The sequence below is a fragment of the Poecilia latipinna genome, unplaced genomic scaffold, assembly GCF_001443285.1.
Source record: "Poecilia latipinna isolate Pla-1442-1.1 unplaced genomic scaffold, P_latipinna-1.0 Scaffold115, whole genome shotgun sequence".
Classification (NCBI taxonomy): domain Eukaryota; kingdom Metazoa; phylum Chordata; class Actinopteri; order Cyprinodontiformes; family Poeciliidae; genus Poecilia; species Poecilia latipinna.
Window position 1 is genome coordinate 507,126 of NW_015112731.1, and position 22,115 is coordinate 529,240.

General features: G+C 40.0%; 1 long non-coding RNA gene across 2 annotated transcripts; it reads left to right on the plus strand.

Annotated features, from left to right (window-relative positions):
• Positions 1-7,319: 7,319 nt before the first annotated feature.
• LOC106944860 (uncharacterized) lies at positions 7,320-20,268 on the plus strand. Of its 2 annotated transcripts, none has more exons than XR_001424428.1 (4): positions 7,320-7,417; positions 7,550-7,680; positions 16,158-16,327; positions 20,156-20,268. It is a non-coding gene; the product is annotated as an uncharacterized LOC106944860 (long non-coding RNA). The 2 variants fall into 2 exon arrangements; XR_001424427.1 differs by having other exon boundaries at positions 7,344-7,462.
• Positions 20,269-22,115: the final 1,847 nt, after the last annotated feature.

A 22,115-nucleotide genomic window follows, 5' to 3' on the forward strand; every position in this document is an offset into this window, starting at 1 on the left:
TTTCAAACGAAAAAGATATCAATTTAATTTAATATGACTCGAAATGGGGTTAATTGGGGGGGGGGGGGGGGGGGGACTCACTATATTCCATGATTCAATAGCTTAAAAAACCCAAGTCCCATAAACAGCATTATAATTATCTGTGCAATTGACAACTATGTGTAAGTATTAATGGATGTGCATGTGCCATCCCACAGGGATCTATTCTGGGATTGATTTTGTTTCTTTTACATCTAAACATGTTGTCGGCTGCACTAGCTTCTTGTTTCCTCTTGATGATATTTAGCCCCTTTTTTTAAATACTTTTTTCCTGCATGGGGTATCGGTTAAGACCGACGCTTGTCCTGAAAATATTTTTAAAGTATTGAAAAGTCATGCACTTTTTTGTTTATGGCTTACATTTTGTCCAGTTTGTTAAAAATAGAATTAAGTTGCATTCTTTGGTATTCTTCCTGTATTTTCAATTGGCTCTCATAAAAACTCCTATGTTTTTTGTTTTTTTCCATCTAACTAGCACATTTACATTTGCTTTTCTTGGGGAGGATTAAAGGGGATTTGGTGCGATTATTTTTGTGTTTTTCTTAATAGTGTGAACAAATTAAATTCTGGTAAATTAAACCACTTTTAGCAGCAGTAAATTTTCTGTATTTTACAAGTTCTACAATACCCAAGTAGTTTTTTTTTTTTTTCATTCATTCAGTTTTAAGGATTTGCAGCTGTGTTTTAGATTATTCTCCTGTTACTTTACTCAGTTTCAACCGTCTACTGGCTGCCTAACACAAGTGTATGTCACCAGTGAGAAGAACACACTTGAACTCAACAGTATTTAAAGCTAAATGCTTTTACTCCTTTAAGCATGCAAGCCTTTTTCATTTTACTATTCGTTTTTTTTTTTTCTTTTGTGCGTCCTGTTTTGTATTCACAAGAGGGATACATTTCACCCACACTTTCTTTGTGGTAAAAAATTATGTATATTGATAGTAATTTTTCCACACATTAACTCTGTGGAATGCCCGTAGATGAGCATCTGCTTTTGCAGTTTAAACATTTGACCTGACAAAAATCCAAATCAGTAAACATCTGGGATTGTAAACTTTTGGAAGTTGAACTTTATATTGTTTGGAGATAACTTTTATAATCCTGTAGCGATTGATGGACATAGCAGCATTTCAGATGTCATGGCTAATGTACTTAATCCTTACAATTGTGTTAAACAAACACCATTAGGCCAGAAAACTGCCAAAACTCCTGCTTTTGTAAATGTGGGGAGGAATAACTGACCAAATGGAAGAATGTGTCGTTCTGGGTTGCTACTTATCTCCCATGAAAGAAGCAGGAGTAGTTTGAGGTTACTTGGTTTTACCCACGACTTTGTGTTTACTTGCTTGTCAAATTGGGGTTTCTGACACACGATAAGGCGGCGTTTGTCAAAGGTTTTGTCTACGCTTCCAAGCACAAATTTCCCCCACCGTCGTACACTTCACCCTGTGTTTAAACTCCCGTGCGCCTGACCGCTCTGTCTGCACTTAGGCGCTGGCATCTTCGCTAATAAGTTCGTGAGATGAGATGCTGCTGAAAGCAGTTGTCATAGCCCAATGTTTGAACTGGCAGCATTCACTTTCCACTTCCAATCCCTGGAGAGGAATGACCAGAGCGGAGTTAGCAAAACATGCTTTCATATTGCTCAGCTGGCCAACCAACCCGGCATATGCTTCCCAGCATATGCCGGGTTATTGCTTTCTAACAATAGCATGTATTCTACGTAAGCATATATTGCTTTCCACATATGTTCTATGTAGAAAGAAAAAGTGTCTGATAATTGCTGCAGCCACTAAATATGTGCACACATGACTGATTAGATCAGTCATTGTCAGTGGATGGACACAGGTTCCTGGATGGCCACCATCTGGCAGTTGTAAATTGTTTAGTTTAGAAAAGGACCTGTGAGGGGAACAGGGACTTGTAAAGCACTTTGAGTAAACCCTATCAGAGGATTAGCCCAAACACCTGAGAGTGTCCTTCTCTGGCACTTCATGTGAATTTAAATGGCATTATCTTACTTTTTGAGGTGATGACTGATTTTTCTTCCTTCAAAACATGTCATTCCTTTTAATGTAATCAGAAGTCAAATGTTTTGCACGAATTACAATTAGGTGTTGGCCACTATTTGATTCTGGCGGTATGATAAACGTACTGCAGTGTACCAGTTGAAAATGTAAATCAAAAATGCGTAATATGCATAATATGGCATATTGGCTATTTTGATCAAGTATAAACTGATAAATTAGTCAGGCAATCTCTGTTAATTTATTAAGAGAGGAAGTAAAGGCATCCATGATGCCAACAATTTATTACAGTAACATTTGTTTTGTGCAACCTTTTTACAACAAGAAGGCACTGATCATCGCCCATCCTCAAACGTCGTTGAAGTTTAGCGTCTTGCTCATGGCCACTAGTTCCTAGATTTAACACTTTTGAACTTCAATTTCAGACAGCTGAAACTGAAGTGCTGACTGATGGGAGGTCTTCAGGGACTTTTCATAGGATTTACAGGAAAGTTCTTTGTGCGTCCACCAATTTCTCAGTAGCTGCTAAGTATTGTGACACATTAATTACCACCTGCTGAAATAATTTATGAATTAATGTAAAAAAAAAAAAACCCTTCAAATATTGCTAACGGGAAATGGTCTAACTATGGAAATCCCACTTCCACTTAGGCAATAAAACTGTAATTATGACCACCAACTTTAAAAGTTTTAGCAATATCCTGTTATGAGAGAAAGCAATAAAACTGCTTTATGAGACCTCACTGCTGGTAATGTCAGAGTTCCCCGTTTCAAAGTGTCATGTTTGAAGAAAACGGCACGCTGGCTAAATCTAGAGTGCAACTCTTTGTGCGTCTGTAGGTTATCTGTCTTACAACTTGTTCTCATAAATTCAAATTTCCACCGCAAATGTCAAAACAACAATGGCTTTCCCTGTCCGGGCTAATGGCGTTAGCCCAAACCACGGATATTCTCCATGTGCACGCAATTATTATTATTATTTTTTTAAGGTCACATACATCTATAGCTCATAAAATAAAAAGGGAAAAACAACAAGAGGCCGTCTGCACAATGAGGCCAGATGACAGAGACCCAAGCAAAGGCTGAACAAAGAAACAGCACGTCAGCACATTAGCCAGTCAGAAGACAACTTACAACGAAAACAGTGTTGTATTATTCTAAACGATGTGGGGGGGCGCAAATTAGCCATTTTGCTCGTTCTGAGCTCGAACCTGCTTAGGCTTCGGCTGATTTTACAGTAACTACCACTGTCTTGTGGTCTACAATAACCACACAATCGGTGCTTTCATTGGGCCTGAATAAAAGTAATGACCTCACTGCTCCTGACTGGACCACCCTTAAACGAAAACTCAGATGAAAAAACAAAAAACAAAAAAAAAAAACAAATCAAAGTGTCATTTCGTGGCTGAGTGTGAAATGGATCTCTCCGTCAGGTGCCGTTTCCAGACTTTCCGTGCGGTGCCGAAACGCTGTTTTCACATCGATGGTGGGAGTGAACGTGCTGATGTTAATAAGTGATCCAGGAAATCCACAGGAGTAATGTCACAGCTTTTAACAAGCAGAATTACATACATACTGTGGGCAGAGGTTTCTGCTCTGCGTAGCGTCGCGAGTGACCTCAACCTGCAAACACTGCAGCGTTTTTCTCCTTCACGAGCAGTTTTTTTTCCCCTTCTTCTTTTCCATTTATTTTCTGCACACATCAAGTTATCTTCCACAGCCATTTTTTTTTTCATAACAAATAAAACTGCACTGAAATCAAAATGGATCTCATCCATCTCTGTCTCAGTGGCTCTTATTAATAACCATGGAAAGGCAGAGAGGTTTGAGAGTAAGAATGTAAGTCTACATGAGGGAACGTGTGCTTGACCGAGATTAATTGTGGGACAAACTGTAATGCTTATAATATTGCTTGTAGCTTTATTGTGCTTGCAGGATAGTATTTGCTGAGCAGAGGACAAGTAGAAGGCACCCAGCACCAAATGACTCTCTCCCTCTTCTCTGGTGCTGGCTCAGCAGGGTTAGAGTTTGCCTCAATCGGCTCCCTGATTGCATTGGCCTTCTGTCTACCAAGCCATTGATTCCCATGCTCCAGCCAAGCACTTTTCTGTTCGCCTGGCTCTCCTCTCAATGCCTACATCCCAAACCGCCTCAATACTAGCATTACCCTGCTGTTATCTGTATTACTGCTGAGGTCAACTGGTTTACGGTGAAAGCAAAAGATGTGTGGTTTCTTGACTTGCGTCCTGCTTAAAAGTTGAGCAGAGGTTGGCTTGAATAATCCCAAAGGTCATAAGGTGCTGTTTCATCATTCTTCTCAAGACATTTATCATTTTGACTCGAACTCAATTACTGGTACTTGAAGTCAAATGGACCAACACTTTGCAAAGGTTGCAGATTTGAGGGGCAAGACGCATAACACTTCATTATAATATTCCATATGTCCTTTCAAGGGAAACATTTAGCTGCTGTACAGCTATAGTTATGATCAAAAAAGATTATAACTTGGTCTATCTGTTGCTTCAGCACATTGTCAAAATCATCCAAAGTGAACCTCCTATGAAACTGATAGGATATTCCATGCGAGCTCTCTATGGGTGGGGGAGAACACAAAGGGCACATTGATGGCATTCCAGCTTCCCATATTAAAAGCGGGACTTTGATAAAAAATCTGCCTTTCTGTACAATCAACATATGTCAAGAGTGTAATGCATGCCTCCTAATAACATGGTGAGATTTGATCTGCCTCCGATCGGAGTAACCTTGCATTTGCACCGTCGCAATGTTCATGTCGAGCCACAAGGTGTGTTTCATATTGGACAGAAACACGAAACCGGACGCAGAGGTGGGAACATTCGCAGACACTAAATATTCTCTAACAAAAACACAAAAGCGTCTAGGTCAGACCTTTGAAGATTAGAAACCCAAGGAGACGGTCTATTAATATTCTTTGACCAATTCAGAAATACCTTGTCTCCTTTCCCGCCTCTCCTGCAGACAAGGATATCTTTTTCACTTGTATGATTTGAGAGGGGAGCACTTTAAAGACTTTTGGGAAGTAGAATAAGTTATTTGATGACAGTAAGTCTATTCAAATGTTAAGAATATCTGTTAACGCTTTAAGGACCAGGCAAGACCTTTAGAATTAAGTAGCCCAGTCTGTAGAGTCTTACAGCTACCTACACACATTGACTTGGGAAATCATTAATACTCCAAGAACTTTTTCAAAATCATATAACAACCAGTACAACTATATTTAACACCAACAAAAACAAAATCTAAAAATTGTGGCAACTATTTACCTTGAGCCCCTCATACTCTAATATTTCTTAATAAAACCCAGTCCAATAAATGGCCTTTGGAAGTCAAATCAAATTTAGAAGTAAAAATACAGCTGATCTGTAAAGGACTAAGAGATTTGTTACAGAAAATTTGTGACAAACAGCATCATCAAGATAAAGGAACAAATTGGACAGGTCAATTTAAATTTCAAAGCAGGGTTCAGCTACAAAATATCACAAGCTTTTACAGTCTGATAGGTCACTGTACATCAACCACAAGAACACAACAATCCCACCTGTGGACGAATGCTTTCTGTCCACAGGGACTGAGAAGATACTCAGGATTGATGGAAAGATGGAGGGCTGCAGGGAAATTTAGAGAAACAAATTTTTAAGATCCTCCGAAAGACATGAGACTGGGGCAGAGGATCACATTCCAGCAGGTTTCAGTGAAAGCATATTCAGATGTCAGAATGGCAAGTCAAAGTCCAGGCCTAAATCTAATTGAGAATTTGTGGAATGGTTTGAAAATGGCTGAATCAACTTATACTTTTTTTTGACAGAACAATAAGCAAAAGTACAGTTTCAATATATGTGGACCTGAAAAGACTTCCTGATTTAAAGGAAGTTTCATTTTTATAAACCCCCCACTCCCAAAAATGTATATACATATTAAGTGTTGACGCAGCAAGACAACACATACCTACAGTTCCCGTCTTAAGCTTCATGAAAATATATACAGAGTATTTTAGTGTAACCAATACACTGGCATCTTCTATGGTAACAGAGATAGACAGAAACAAATATGAAAACCGCACTGACAAAGCACAGGCTGCACAAGTCAACCTAAAGAATTGCCCCTAATTTTTACACTCGCATAAGGCACGGTTCTTTAATCAAAAATCAATAGTGCAATTTAATTCTTAGATAACTCAATCCTCTGAAACTAATTCCTTCATTTCCTCTCAGCTCGTCTTCGATTGTCCAACCAAAACGCTGAAGCCAAAGCTTCTTGGTATGGAGCTCATTGTTCTGAAGCCAGTCAATTCCAGTCCTCGGACCAGTCTACCACAAAGTTAATAGTTATTCAACTAGCCAACTCCAAACACTAAAATTCAGAAGTTGTTTGAACCATAATCCCTCTTACAAAGAGATGCTTCTTATTCATGACTTAATCGATCAAGGTCCTGAGACCTGCAGGCCAATCAATATGATTACAGAGCTGTTAAGAATCGGTACACACTTGCAGACTCTTAATAAACAAATGTGCTGACTAGACGGCTTGAAAGTGTACATGTAAGCCGTCAGTCATCGACATAGTCCTGAAGTAACATCCGGGGGGATTTAACAGCAAGCTAATTAGGAGGAACTGGTCTTATTTGTTCACCTTTACTAAGGATTACGTTAAAACATTAATTGTCATGTTACTTTGTTCTTACTGCACTCTTGGTCTCTTTAGTGATCTTGTAATTTTCCATCAAACATGTAGAGCAAGTTAGCATTAGGCAACAATGGAGACAGAGACCAATGCACCATAATATAATATTTTCACATGTTCACATGTAAGCACTTTCGGACAGGGACAGATTATTAAAGATGAACTTTACTGGTTAAGCCAATTAAGGTGGGAATGGACTCATTTTTTTTTTATATAGCCAAGCGCTCATGCAAGTTGCAACAAATTTCAAACTTGGGTCATTAAATGAATAACGCAGACTCTGAAAAGACCAAGAAAAAAAATATATGTGAATGTAACAACTAGCCTTTTCATAAGCCACATTGGACACACTCCTGACACCTCTTTGAGTTCTGAATAAAAAGGTGTCGGAAATAATCCTCAGATACTTTGGTCCGCAATAGAAAGCTAGGTATAGTTAGCAACAAGACTTCTGTCCAACAAACAAGTCTGTCTAACAACCATGTCACATTTGCTCCCCTATTTCATCTGTTCTGATGCTCAGCATGAACTTTAAAAAAATGCCTTAATGCATTGAGTTGTAACCATGTGATTGGCTAACTTTCTATTTTGGTTCACATGCAACTGAATAGGTGCACCTAATAAAGAGGCAAGTGAGTGCAAAATAAAATAAAAATAGAAGGTTCATTTTAAAACAGGTAAACATGAAATCAAGAAAGACAATTAACAGCATCACTGTTTCAAAGTGTTTATCAGCTGAAGTTTCCAAATCCTTATTTTCTCAGCTGGAATCTCATTGTGGGCTTTTACCGATTCAGTGCCAGGAAGGAATTTGAAGAGAAGAACTCGGCATCCGGTTGGAGTTAGCATGTTGTTTCTGTTTTGTGTTACATCTGCGGTCTGATCCAGGACTGAGGTAAGTGTGAGCTGATAGGTACCAACAACTGGTATGTGTGCTCATTACTATTGCTTGGAACATGTATCTTGTCTGGACAAGCATGAAAGGGGGGTTTGTAAGGTAGAAGACTGGGGGGGAAAAAAAGGAGAAAAGGAAGGTCAATCAGGGAAAAATTGACAGAGGAAAAAGGTTAGAGTCAGAAGTTAAATGAGAGAAGGGCAAGATCCAGCTGAAAGAGATAAAGGCCTTTCAAAGCAATGTCTGGATAAAATGCTTGGCACTTCAGTTAAAGAGCTAACGTCTCCCTTTATATTCACATAATCTTTTTTAAAAAGTCAACACGTCTGTACTAACTGCTGTGATGCTTCATAAAAACAAAAGCTTATCCTAAAGACCACTCGATAGTGAAAGAAGCGAAGCTCAGGTACGTTCACTCCGCAAGAATTTCTCTTCTCAAACAACTCTTTACCGTTTGAGAGTGCTTGGCACAGACTCCACTCCTTTTATTTCTTTGTTTGCTCTTGGCCGCCTCGTCTTGTTTTCATGAACTGGCCCTTTAATCCTTTCTAACCGCACTTCATGCAAACAACATGGGGCACTGACGTATACGCTGGACAATTGCACAAACACAAACATGTCCTAACATTTACAGCGGTGATTGAAGCCGAGGCCTGAAACCTAAGGAGGGTTGGAACGAGCCCGTTTTCCCAAGAGCATGCAGAGTGCACACGTGTGTGTATCTGAACAGTGGCCATGTGTGATTAGAGGCATGTTCTGGGCATTGTTCTTGGCATTTGGAAGCATCACATCTGATATCACTTCCATACTGTAACAATAAACCACGTCAGCCCCCTTTCAAAGAGTGGACAGAGAGTTCTGGACAACGACACCCGTATCTGAAATTCGAGACGTCGAGCTGAGGGGATCTTTTTTATTTTTTATTTTTTTTCTCCGATACGAACAAAAACGTCGACGAATTTACTTGCTACAAAGGGTCGTCCTTTAAAAGACTTCACAGCCAAGAAGGGTTCATACGAGCCGGTTTAAAATGCGTTGCGACGTCTGAAAAGAGGTGGAAAAATAAGCTACTCAAATGAGTCATGAAAGAGAACAACAACTGACACACTTGGTGAGTTGAACTGTAGAATTAGTCACGGACACGGTCGGAGGACCCACGAAAACAGAAATCATCGCTCTCAAACGCACGCAAACCATCCGTCCAAAACGCCACTGGTGACATAAGTGCCGGTGTGAGTGATCATTAAGTGACTGTGGCAGGTTGTTCTTGCCCAGGCTGCCCTCGCTGCATCTGTTCTCTATAGAGCCTCATTAGTGGAATTCCTTTGAGAGATGATGGGCAGATTGGGACGAGGGTCCCAGACTTCTGCTGTCTGTGAATGTGACAGAGCTCATAACATTCAGGTCTGGACAAGATGAAGAGGAAACCTGAAGGAAATGCTCTGATAGGAACCCCTGACCTCTTAGCTAATGAACTAATGAGCCCGACTATGGGGAGATAAAAGGCAAATCAGAATTTCTTTCTTTTCTTTTTTTAACTGGAAAGTATTTTTAAATACAGGTTAAATCTGATATTCTCTATGAAAAACAATCTCAGTTTCCTCACTCACTGACAATAAATCAGACTGAAGTTTTTGCAAACATTTCCTTTGCAGAATTGCCTTTCAAACTGTACAACCGTTTAAACTGTGTAAACTTTTTTTTGGTGTCCTTCCACAAGCTTTCTGCAGTAGTTTGCTGAACATTTGGCCAGTTATTTCTCAACTGTTTTAGATTTTGTTGGATACCAAGCAATACCAAACATTTCTAGTGGCGCAAGAGGAAATATTAAACTTAAGGATGATTGATGTAAAAGTCAGTCTCAATGGCTTTGGTTAATTTTGGTCAGTCGCAATGCATCTTTCAGTATTTTTTTTTTTTTTTAAAGCTGTGTACGGCAGCCGGTGGCAGAAGCTGCTCCGCTACCCCAATCTATAATGTCTAGATTTTGTTTACTTCAAGTTCATTTCGGTTGCATGTCTGCATGGAAACAGAAAATACAGCAATTTGATTCAAAAATATTCTAATTTATAAAAAGAAAACTTTGCCAAAGAATGTTCAGCCCACAAAGTCACGAAGCTTCATGAAATGATCTTATTTGGAAAAAAAAAAAATCAACAAATTCCACTGGATTTCTGTTGCGCCAAAAATCCTGTGATCTCAAATATCAGAGGAAAAAGAATAAAACTTGTCCTTCTCCCACAGTTTCTATTCCATTTTCCCCCCCCATATGTTCATCCAATTCATCTCAGTCAGTTTTAGACCACTGAATCCTTTCCCGTCACCAACGTTCCTCTGCTTGATGGCGTTCACGTAATCAGTTTGAGTCAGAGATAAATTTTCATAAACAATGAGTGACATCTCCCAGCTGGCTTTGATTTTTCTAGCTGTCTTAGCAGGTCAGGCACTTCTTACACCGGATCACAAAACCAGAACATGATACCTTGTAAATCCCAGTGGACCGCTGGGGGTTGAACACTCTCGTCCTTATATTATGCACTCAAACACACACAAAGGTACACGCATGAACATTTAACAGAAGTGAAACTAACGGTATGCATGTGTATTGATATGGTGGGAAAGCAGACATTTCCCTAGAACAATCTTTAATTATTACCAAATATGTATTTTTATTTTTATTTTTTTAATCTTTGATTAAAAAAGCTGCAGTGGGGTTGAAGATGTCAGGGTATGTTCCTGCTACAAATTGTGTGAAACACCCCCCACCCACCCCCAAAGTTCCACTATGACAACTGGATTGAAAAGGTGCCAGCGACAGAGACTCCCATCACTGGTGACGAGTGAAAAAGCGGCTGAATTGCAACAAAAATGTTACAGTTTCACTGAAAACCAGCATTGCTTTGTCCTCGAGTCACTCTCGGTCATCTGCTATGTTAATTGATTAGAATATCACGCACAGGAGGATATTCATTTCCAACCAGAACTAGCGTGAAGTGGCAGCACTTGTGAGCGATTGTAGTTATCACACTAATTCGTACTCAAGACACTCAAGGAGAATAGAGTAATTTGTATTTGTTCAAAGAAGTCAGCGATTTGATTGGAGTGAAAGTGGAACTGGAATGGATAAAAGCGTGTTGAATCGTCCATTATATGCGGAGAATGAGGTATTTCTGAAGCTCATCTGTTTAAGATGCTTGTAATTTGAGGAGACCCCAGTTTGATCCCTGCTGGTGTCACCACATTTGTTGAAGTTTATACCCCAACTTTAGCTTTTAGATGTCTACAAACAAATTGTCCATGTGGATATTGTTCAGACACCTTCTAATTAACACCCAGTCAGTTTCCATGTAAAACGAGTCCAGATACCAACATAATTGTCATTCTTTCCAAAATGGAAACATCTTTTTGTAAAACACTGCCACATTAGCATTATTTCTTTATGTTCAGCTTGGCGTGAATGATGCGTCATGTATGGTACAATTTGTGTATTGTTCTCTTTTCATTTTCATCTCCGTATTGCACTTAAACCGATTGCTATTCGTCTCCCTAATTTGCTACATTTAAAACAGAAATCTCTGGAATTAATCCAGGATTACAGGCACAAGTGTGGAAAAATATAAAACTTTTACGCAGGGATATAAATTGTATCTAAAGAGCAACATAAGTTTTAATTAAGGACACATTGGCATTTTTTGTTACCTTCCAACTATTGAAAAATCTTAAGCAAGTTTTCCAATAAAAGTCTAATACTTTTACATGATGAATAATTGGCAGTGATATATGTATATTTTTTTATTGCGAGCCCCAGTCAAGACTGCTGCATGGAAAACGTGTCTCACCTTTGCTTTTTGTCAAAATACAAAGCCATTTATTGATTTTGCCATAGCAAACTATTTCCCCAAGTGAATTACTCAAAACACACAGTTAACCATTGGCAGGTACTGCAAAATCTAGCTGGATTTAATAAAATGTGACTGCCGACTTTAAAACAGGCCTCAACTATGAAGTTTAGCTCTCCCCACCTATTCCCATAAGACTACAAATATCCATGTAAATATATCGGATTTGTTTAAATCTTCAGCTCGCAGTTCACGCAGTTGCTTAGACCTCACAGATGCCACGTTACATAGCAAGAAATAACATAAATAAATAGAAATAGAAAACAGCAGTTTTGTTTTACCATTTTATTGTCCTTCCATTATGGCCGTATTAAAATTGTCCCACTTCTCATTGCTTTAAGAGTTTCATTCAAATATCTCAGTGTCAGCTTGCTGGGGAATTGCATCCAGATGTGGCATCGGTCTGGTGTACAGTCCTTCAGACCGAAAGACACAGAATAGGTGGCTGAAGTTAAGGGGGACAAGAAAGAAATCACGTGGCTTTCGGCACGCTTCAACATCCACTGAGTAAACATAACCCTGTTTTGACCCGTAGTTGCCAACTTCCCCTTAGGGACTCCTGCAGGTCCATTAGACATGTTCAGATACCGCAGGCTTAACCTGCCCTTTTTCAAACTCAATAAGTGTCCCTCAGGAAGAGACGTTATACTGCTGTACAGCTACAACAAACTCCAACAAGGGTCTCCAATGGTAAAATGCAAACAATTTGGACCTCCAGCAAAGAATGAGGCTCTCTTGAAGTAAAACAAATCGAGCCTTAAATTGGGTTTTGATTTTTGTCTCCTTAACAATATCCAGCTCTCACACTGTGGGGTCATGGAATGATTCCCAGAAGATGTTGCACTTGGCTTCTAAAAGGTTTCTTTTCAAATATCCACAGCAGAACCATGTCTGAAATCACCCAGACCTGTTGGACGTGTGGGGGCATTTTGCTACTATGGTTAGTTGGCTACATTATAAAAAAAAAATAATAATAATAATAAAAAGTCTTAGCTGACCTCTTCTTTTTTCTGATTATTGTAAAACTAAACAGCCGAAGCAGTTTACTGTTAAACAGCCTGACCACAAAATAGATCATAGCATTGTGCTTTCTGATACCGCCCAAGGTTATAGGACCATATTGGGAATTTGTGATGAGTAATGTGATGACAAAATTTAGGCGTGCCCCATCATTCAGCCCTGAATTACCCCTTTTCGGAAAATACAGTACACACAGTACAACAACAACGACGCATAAATCCAAGATTTTAGGACAAATTAACCTCAAATCTCAGAACAAATCAGATTAAAAAAATACTGTTTTTCATAATGATCATGGTTTCTTTCAACCTACCTATCTGTCTATTCATTGTCTTCTGAATATGCAAGATTGGATCCCAACCGCCTTGGACTCATAGGATCTGACTTTCATTGCGCCAATCTCCAGTCAGGCGTGACCTGCAACAGTGCATGAGGAAAATCTTGCCATGAAGACACCTAAAGAGCCATAAAATCTGCAAATGATAAGAATAATGGTCTGAAGGGTCACATGTAGTTGAAATTCCCCACCCAAGTAATTTCTTTGGAGTCACTATCTAGGGTCTCCAGTTTGCCCTCAGAAGCTCATCCTCACATTTTCAGTCTGTAACCTAATTTTGTTTAAGAGGCAGCAGTCGCTCTGCAGGCACCATCAATCGCTTTACAACACCGGCAATCAAAACAGAATAAGGACTGCAGGCACTTATTTTTACATGCTGGAGAGTAATTATAGAATGTTTGAAACTCATTGACGTTCTCTCTGTGCCATGCATCAGATTCCTTGGTAAGATCTTATTGATTCCAGCTGTAATGGGGTCTATCCGTTGCCGCAACAAGGTTTATATTTATTCAATATCAAATTTAGAAAGACTATTTGCTGGAGATGGAAGATGGATTTACAAATTTCACCCTTTTTGCTCTCATCAATTGGTAGATCATTTCCTTGTATCACATCCGCTTTGATATAAAAAATATTTTGTAGAATTTAGAAGTAGGAAATAGAGGTCTTTGGTGACGATGAATTAATCCATTGAGGTTTGTTTGAAGTTGAAACGGTCATGAGAGTAAACAAATTGCCGCAGATTTCAATAAAACAAAGGCACCAGGTACTAGCTGTAAAGTCGGACTAACATTTGAAACTCATGAAACCTCTCCAGAGAAGCAAAAGAAAACCGAACAAATGTATTATTTCTGGGTAAAATGTAATTTCCATTTTATTTTCTATCAAACAAACCAGCTTTCTTTTTTTTAAATCGTGACAATAAGATGAAATGCCAAATTAATTGAGAAAATAACCTGACGCTGAAACTGTTGTGATGTAGCTATATTTACCATTTAACCATGTTATGAGTCCATATATACATTTGGAGCGCGTAATCTCGCTTTTAGTCAGTTATTATTTTGTACATTTTCAAAACAGTGTCTCTGGCATTCAATCATTGCTTTGTGATTTTTAAAATAAAAAAAATAAAAAAATCAGCTTCAAATTTGTTTCTGCAAACATATATGTTGAGCATCACATAATATTTAAAGTAATCAAATATGCACTAGAAACCTGAAGTCACATTTTCCAGTTTAAATTTAGCAGCCACACGAATGTGTTAAAGGTCAACTTTTCATCTAATTATACATCAAGCATGAAATAATCACGATGTCCAAGTGATTTGGGTCTGGAATTAGATGAAAAACATCCTGACAAGAGGGAACCATCTGAGAATTAGACTCTTAGAAGTTCCATTGTTGTAAAAAGGAAAGTGTTTACTCTTTCCATGGCTCATCACTGACTGTGATTGGTTAATTACACACAGAGCAGGAAATCTACAATCGGCTGTCTCTGCCTCTGCAGATTTCACATAGCGGAGAAGTTATTCTCAGACCGCCACAAGATTATCTGGATTCTTGTCAAGGCCTTAAAATGAAAACCACAAGCATCTGAAGCACTTATGTCGGACTCTTGACTAATCAGACAGCAGGCTAGAAGAGTAGCCGGCCAGTTTCTCACAGGTACTTTTTCTCACAGGCACCACGGAGTGGGTTTGACTCATTCACAAGCAGCCGCTTACAGCACAATCAGACCATCTGCCAAGAAACATTCCAGTCACTGGTTTTCTGATTTCTAACCTACCCTTCTGCGCCCAAAATAATGTCTTTGTGCTCATTGTGGATTCCTCGCAAGTTTATACGGACCACTGTGTGACTGCTTGTGAATTATGCTGAGGGATGATAAAAAAAGGAACGACTGGTTTTTTAATAGTAGCTCTGCCCTCACATAAAAACATCCGCAAAAATGTTACGAGTACATTTTGGAAGTAGATATTTAGATAACTGCTAAGAAATAAATGCATGAAATAATTAATTTCATGTAATGCTAATAAATTTGATTTTTTTTTCTTCAAATATAAAGACCAAATGGCCTTTGCATTACTGGTTTTGATTTTTAAGAAAATGTTCAATCATGAAAATTAAGACGAAAATGTTTCTTAAATCAAACGCATTAATGTCACCACCATCTTTAATTTAATGGGACAGTTAATTATGAAGACAAATATTGTTGGCATTTATTAACTACACATTATTTAATGTGTTATAGAAGCGAGGCTGCAGAAACAGCCACATTTCACCCAGCTGTTGAGAGAAAACAGTTCAGTGTAAACAGTTAAGTCTGTTTTTTTATGAAAGAGTGGCGAGAAGGCCAAAGGAAAAAAAAAGTGCTATGAAAGACAGTAAGTAGTCGAGTAAATGTACAACCGAGACCACAACTGAATTTTTTGGCCTACATGCAAAGCGCTGTGTGTATAACTCTTAGTGGTGCTGTGGGGGATGCCGTTCTGTAGTTCAGACAGAAAAGATTCTTAGCGTTAATAGAAGGCTGAATGGGGCTACATAAATGAATAGCTATTAAAAACAAGAAATATTTTAATCTCTACCCTAAACGCACAGCTAGAGCTACATCAAATCATATAAAAGTGTTACTTCCAGTTAAAGTCCAGACCTAAATTCAATTCAGAACCTGCTCCAACCTGCTTTCATACTTTTGCAAGCCACAGTACATAACATGATTTTAAACTTTAAATGCTGCATGTGTTGTCAAAGGTAAGATAATTTTCCACAATTGGACTGAACTCAGTGTTGACCAACCCCTCAAGGTCTAAACTTTCAGCTGGGGTTGATAAAATGCCACGTAAAGAGTTCAAATGTACTGCACACAGGATATAAGAGGTGAAAAATTTTAATACTGAAATGGAAGAAGCAAACATCATCTGTGGGAGCAATTGAAACGGCTGGATATGGCTTCACTGTTTCCATTTCAGTATTAAGATTTATTCAGTAGGACTCTTGTTGTTGCTTTTTTTTAAGCTAGAATCATTAAACATACTGCAAAAAAAAAAAAAAAAAAAAACGGACCTCAAAACCAATACCCTTAATTGACTGACCACACACATCCCTGCCAGCTCCCCCAAATCTAGTAACAACCTGCACAATTAAAAGTAGTTTTGCAAGGAACAATGTGTAGCCACTCTCAGGGGCCACTGAAAATGCTTATCTCCAAATTACTTGCAGGGTTCATTGTAAATTGGAGCCCAAAGCCGACAGAGTGGTGGACTGCAAGATTCATGTCTCTTGGATAACATAGAGGTGATTCAAGCCCAGAAATGTATCGTCACGGTTCAGATGATCTCTCTGTGATCCTAACCGCTGACCCAGAAGAACGCAACACTGAAAAACACCAGGTATGTAGCCGCAGCTCTCGTTTCAGATTCCTCCGTTGTTTTTATTGCTGAACCACTGCCAGATGGAAATGGTCCAATTGGTTTCTTTGTCTTTTTCTATTTGAGGATTGATTTACACTGAATATTTCATTTATTTTCAGGGTGTGAACATCCCACTACCAACATTTAACAGTCCTAACGCTGACAGCATTTACAACTTGCAGGTCTATCGAGTCGTCCAAAGAAAATCTTTCCTAGCCTAATCTTAACAAGAGACTATGGCCTTAAAAACTGTTGTAGAAATCGAAACTGCATGACACGTCAACACCTGTGTCAGTGGCAAGTCAGCAGGTGTTTGCCCTCTCGGTTCCCCTCCTGCCCCCCGCAACTGGCCGAGCACTTCTCTCCCACCAAACACGATGACCTGCAGTGAAAGTTCAGCTGTCTTCCGCCTTCTAAGGTCATACGAGAAGCGCACAAGTGGCAAAGCAATCACTATTAAAGAGGACGGATCCGGGGCAGGGAAAGAGGGCTCGCACATGGGAAGAAGAGCGGGTAGCTCCTCAGACAAACAGGGTCATTAGCACTTCCAGAGGGAGTCTCAGCAGGGGGTCAGGACTTTGAGGGTTTGATCTCAGCGAGAGCGTCTGAAGCTGTGAAACGTGGGGGCAAACGCAAAACCGTGGGGAGGGCCGCAAATGGTAGAGCGATCACAGCGACTGCAAGCTTTGCTTTCAGAGGTCAGGTGGCTTTTTCATCTCCGCTAAAGGCGTTTGGAAAAAGTGACGTGGCGCACAATGGACGGGCGCTGTTGTAATTGACGGAGACCCGGAGACGGGTTAATGGTATTCTGCATGTGTTACACAAAGCACCTGGAAACAGACAACAGAGCAGAAGAAAAAAATTGAAAGCAGCAAAGATGTCTGAGAGCTTGTCCTAAGACAGAAGGATGAGGAATTGACCACAGTAAGCGATGGATGCAAAACTGTCAGTCCTAATAGGCAAAAGTATTGCAGTAGACTGCTGCTTCAGGAGTCCGGGAGAGAACGCTGCAATGATCAACACAGGGGAGCCAATTAAAAAGCAGACTCTGGCAGCCAACCACATTACCCACACCCTCATGTGACACTGGAAACATTTCAGAATCCACAGAGATGACTTTATATTTTATCTTTATTTTCTCTAAAATCGTACCCAGCATTTTCAGTCTTCACACTAGAGAATATCATCGATCTACGGTCTCCAGTTAAATCAATGAACAGTCTTATTTCTAACAGAACAACTTGCAGGAGTCCGGCCCTGGCTCTCGTTACAGTGAGAAGAGAGGAGTGCTGACATTACTTCAGTCTTCTGATAAGATGGCGAGCCAAATGACGAGGCCACTCAGGTGGAGGAGTTGAGCCTGAAATCTATTCTGACGATAACAAGTCTCACTGAAAGTTTCGTGATGCCGTTGCCCGCAAAGATCAAACACCATCGTTTGTTTCTCTCTCACACTCCTAAGACTGAGTTTGTCTTAGTTCTCGGTTGCTTTTTTTCTCACTAATTGGAGTGAAGACCCACAGATATGGGATGCAGGGAAGTTCATTCATAGTTGTCACTGGAAAAGCTGCAACAACCGTTGCAGAAATTCAGTGGTTCTCACAATCTTGTGGTATCACAAGATTGTGAGATCTTGATGATGCCACAAGATTATGTGGCATCATCAAGATAAGACAACTAGGTCTGCCAGGTGACTGGGAAGCAAACATGCTGGCACACTAAGTTCATTCTAAATGCAGTGGAGTTATTTCTGTGTGGGAACATCGGTGCTGAAAGAGTAACTATGCTTGGCAGGAAACTAATTATATGTTGTTTATTGTCGGCCAATCAAAGGGACAGCTCAAAAAAAGCTTGTTAGTTCGAGTGATTGAGGCAGTTTAACTCAGCAGAGAGCGTTAATGCATTTCTAACGTGACAGATCCCGAAACATGAAAAACAACGAAATAGAAACAAAAAGCTAAAAGCTTAAGTGTGACAAAGAAGGAAACGGAACAAAAGAAAGCAAAACTCTTAGTCACAAGACTGTATGTCTCTTAATTATTCACCATTCGCACCCCTCCAAACACTGGACATATTTTATCTCACAACTCATATTACGAACAAAGAATTAATGTGCACCATCTAAAATCAAATATATCTTTAATAAGATGTAAACGGAGAAACATGATTAAGGTTTTGAAAATGACACGGCCGTAGTCGGACATCACTGAGGTCTGGAAAAGTTAAAATCCTCTCTTGCTGCAGTACATCAGTCCAAGAAGGCAGCTGGTTCATCTATCACCATTTATCCCCTGCAGCCCTCCACTGCCATGCTTTAACATCTGTCAGACACCATGCTGAATATCACAGATAGACACAAAACTGTTCACAAAGCTGCAGCTTCTCTGTTTGATGACCGTTCATTGGAACACATGTAGGTCATTGAGCTTGTTGCAAGGCTGACATCTGCTCAAAACTTCATATAAATGCATGTAGAAAGTAAGGGTTATAGCCATTAAAGCTGTTCTACAATTGACAAACATGGAGGGGTCAAGGTTCAAGAAGTCAAGAGGTTGCTGTCAATCGTCACATTCGTCAGGAAATAGCTTCTGCACTCACATCTTCATCTGTTGTTTTGAGTTACGAGCAGCTCTGATGCATTGGTAAAACAAACATGGCTCGCATGCGACTTCTGGAATTCGAACAAAGGTTTAACAGGTCGTTGCGCCGCCAAAGCTCGGTCTCAATCACGAGTTAAAAAGATGAAAACTTTGGAAAGGCTTATGTTTGGTAAACATGCATGCAAATGTGTCCAGTAGACAATTTCCATCGGGATGGAGTTACCCAGAACTGAATTCCATCCGAATGAAAAACAAAAACACGTGTCATGACCTCCGGGGGAAGATATGAATCTGAGAGGTGGGGATGTTTGAATTATCGTCAGTGGGTGGCAGGAAGCTTCTCACCATGCACCATTTCAGGATTGTCCGGAAACGGCACGCAGACAGAATCATCTTCCCGGTGAGGGGGAATGTCAAGCTGCCGGGTTGAATTCCTTTCCCCTAGTTTGGAGATTGACCTCCCTGCCCTTTGCCCCACAAATCTTCAGGTCCACAGGTCCTTCAACTGTTGAGGACCAGGATGGCCATCACAGCTCGTCGAAAGAGATGAACAAGCGATTTTTCTTCTTCTCGTCATGTGTTCATGCGAGTCTTTAAACGTTTTTTTTGTTGTTGTTGTTGTTTTGCTAACATTCAGAAGCAAGCAGAACAACAAGCAGGCATCATGTAAAATTTCTCCCTGCGAGTATTATGGGAATGTATACAACCACACAACAATGTCTTTTATAAGACGTGTATATTATAATCCATAAATGTGACGTAGAGGATGAATACAGGGTTTTCAAATTTGTCTGAAATAGAGTGGAATGCATTTATCTATTCATCCCCCCCGGGTCCTTCCTTCCCCATCCCAGGCCACCTCCCTCCATCCACTCCATCACACATGCAGGGCCTTGGGGTGCAGGTGCATCACTAATGTATATGCCGTCACGTCACAACAAAACCAATTGATGTTGGTGGTCTTAACATCAGAGGAATCTTTTCAAATATCCAGGGCATAAAGACTTTTTGCAAGGCGCCGTATGTCTTGTTCAAAGGCAAACTCCTTGCTGGCAACCTTCCCTCACCGTTGCAGACATGTACATTTATCAAACTGTGAACTTTCGCTTTACTGTTACCTCTCTCCCACTCAATTTAACTCCCTGCAATCCCTCCCACTCACGCCTCCTCACTCTATTACCACGTCTCCTCTCTCCGTCCCTCACAGGGCTGCTCTAGTCAAGAGGATGAAACCGTTCCATCAGCGAGTGGCGCCTCTGCTGTCACTGGCATCAGACAGCTCTCGAGAAGGCCGTAATTAAACAACTCGAGCTCTGGTAATTACTCTACAGGGTCCATAATTACCCTATTCACAGGCTACAGGGGGGGAGGGGCTGACTACAAAAAAGTGGGAAATCATAAAGCTGCGCGCCAGTGTCACTGTGGAAAAGTAGGAAATGAGAACATAAATGCACACAAAAGGAGGATCATGTGCTGAACGCGTGTAAATAAAAGGAAAAACCTGGACAAGAGGTTTTTACTGAAACCTGCTAACTGAGGTTTACTTAGATTCAGGTGTAAGCAGCGCTTTGGCGGTCAAGATATAAGTACAGTACCTACTTTCTAAAACCACAAGACTAATGTGCCCACAGTAACTCCTTGAAACTTTACCAAAAGGTTACAATCTATCACTCCCATCATACAGCGTTCAGGTTTATATCTTACACAGATCAGCGCATCCCCTCTCTGTCTCAGCATTTTTCAGTACAAGAGGAGCATTGCTGCTCTAAGCATATAGCTCTTTTTCCCTGAGGACGTCCTGACTGGGGGTGGGGGATCAATGCTGCGCTCCAACAGACACCGCTGTGTCGATTCAGCACATGACCAGAGGCCCGAGGTAAAAGGCAAAGGGGGAAAAAAAAAAAAAAGTGACATCTCAACTAAGTCCGAGGAACTTATGGCTTCACATGTGAAGGTGATCTTTCTGCTATGGCCTCTAGAGGCCACAGTAGACGGGATCCATCCTTCGGTGGAACACTGCAGTACGACGAGGCACTGTAGGAAAAAAATATATGTTAAAGGCCGAAATGGATTCAGACAAATTCGAGTTATTACAATACATCAAAATTACACTCAGATTTAATTACACAAAATCTAAAATCAACTTGGCAGTGGAATGTAATCAAATTGAACTGATGAAGCAACTCCAATAAATATCAATTAATCTACCAAGGGAAGTCCAGATAATTACTTTGAATCACAGACTTTGGAACGACCGCTTGCTGTACGCAAACATGGGCTGACAGTAGAGAAGACGTGTAGTTTGAATATTTTTCTTGTATTCATAGCCCTTAGACCTCATCACACTTCATCACATTGCGACTAAACTCTAAAGCTTAATTACATTTTATTTGACAAACCAATAACAGAAGAATGGTGAATTGTGTAACAGTTTGCTTTTTTTTTTTCTTTTTTTTTTAAACGGGTATGTGAAAAATGTAACATCTATAGGCAATACCAACCTCTAAGTTGGTGATTATAAAACCACTAACTTAAACCCAAAGTTTTTGAGGTTTGCTGTAGCAGTTCTGCAATCCCTATTGAGAAATGTTTGCTGGCTGGAGGCAGGGACTTCGTTTAAAGTTTTAAATGGCTGGATCTGATTTTACCCGAACGCTAACGTTTGGCCTCGACATACGCAATGCACCAGCTTGATGAAGCCTGCCAGAAAGCGGGTGGACTATAAACAACCCTGTGGAGAGGAGGGCCATGACATCTTTGCCAGCAGTAAAATGTCTTAGGCATTCCTGTTCCTCCGACTTTAATTGCTGAATATTTGGAAGCGTGGCCAACACGGACTGAAAAACTTTGTTCACGTCCTCTACAGGCAGACGGCAAATTTTGAAAAGTCCAGAAAATCAAGGTCATTTAACACAACTCGTGCTCAATGTTAGCAAGGCCCACACAAAGTAATATGTCAGCAAACAGCAAAGGAGCAACTCAAGTATTTTGACAAAAAATTTAGTCCTACAGCAAAATGTTGTCAATTTGCAATTTCTAATATCTACTTAAAATTTCTGGAGGACAACACGTTGGGAAACATTCAAGAAATGCAGAAAGCAAACTCATTTTTTTTAAAAGGTAATCCGATTCATAAGATAGAACTGCGTCAACCTCCATTATGTTAT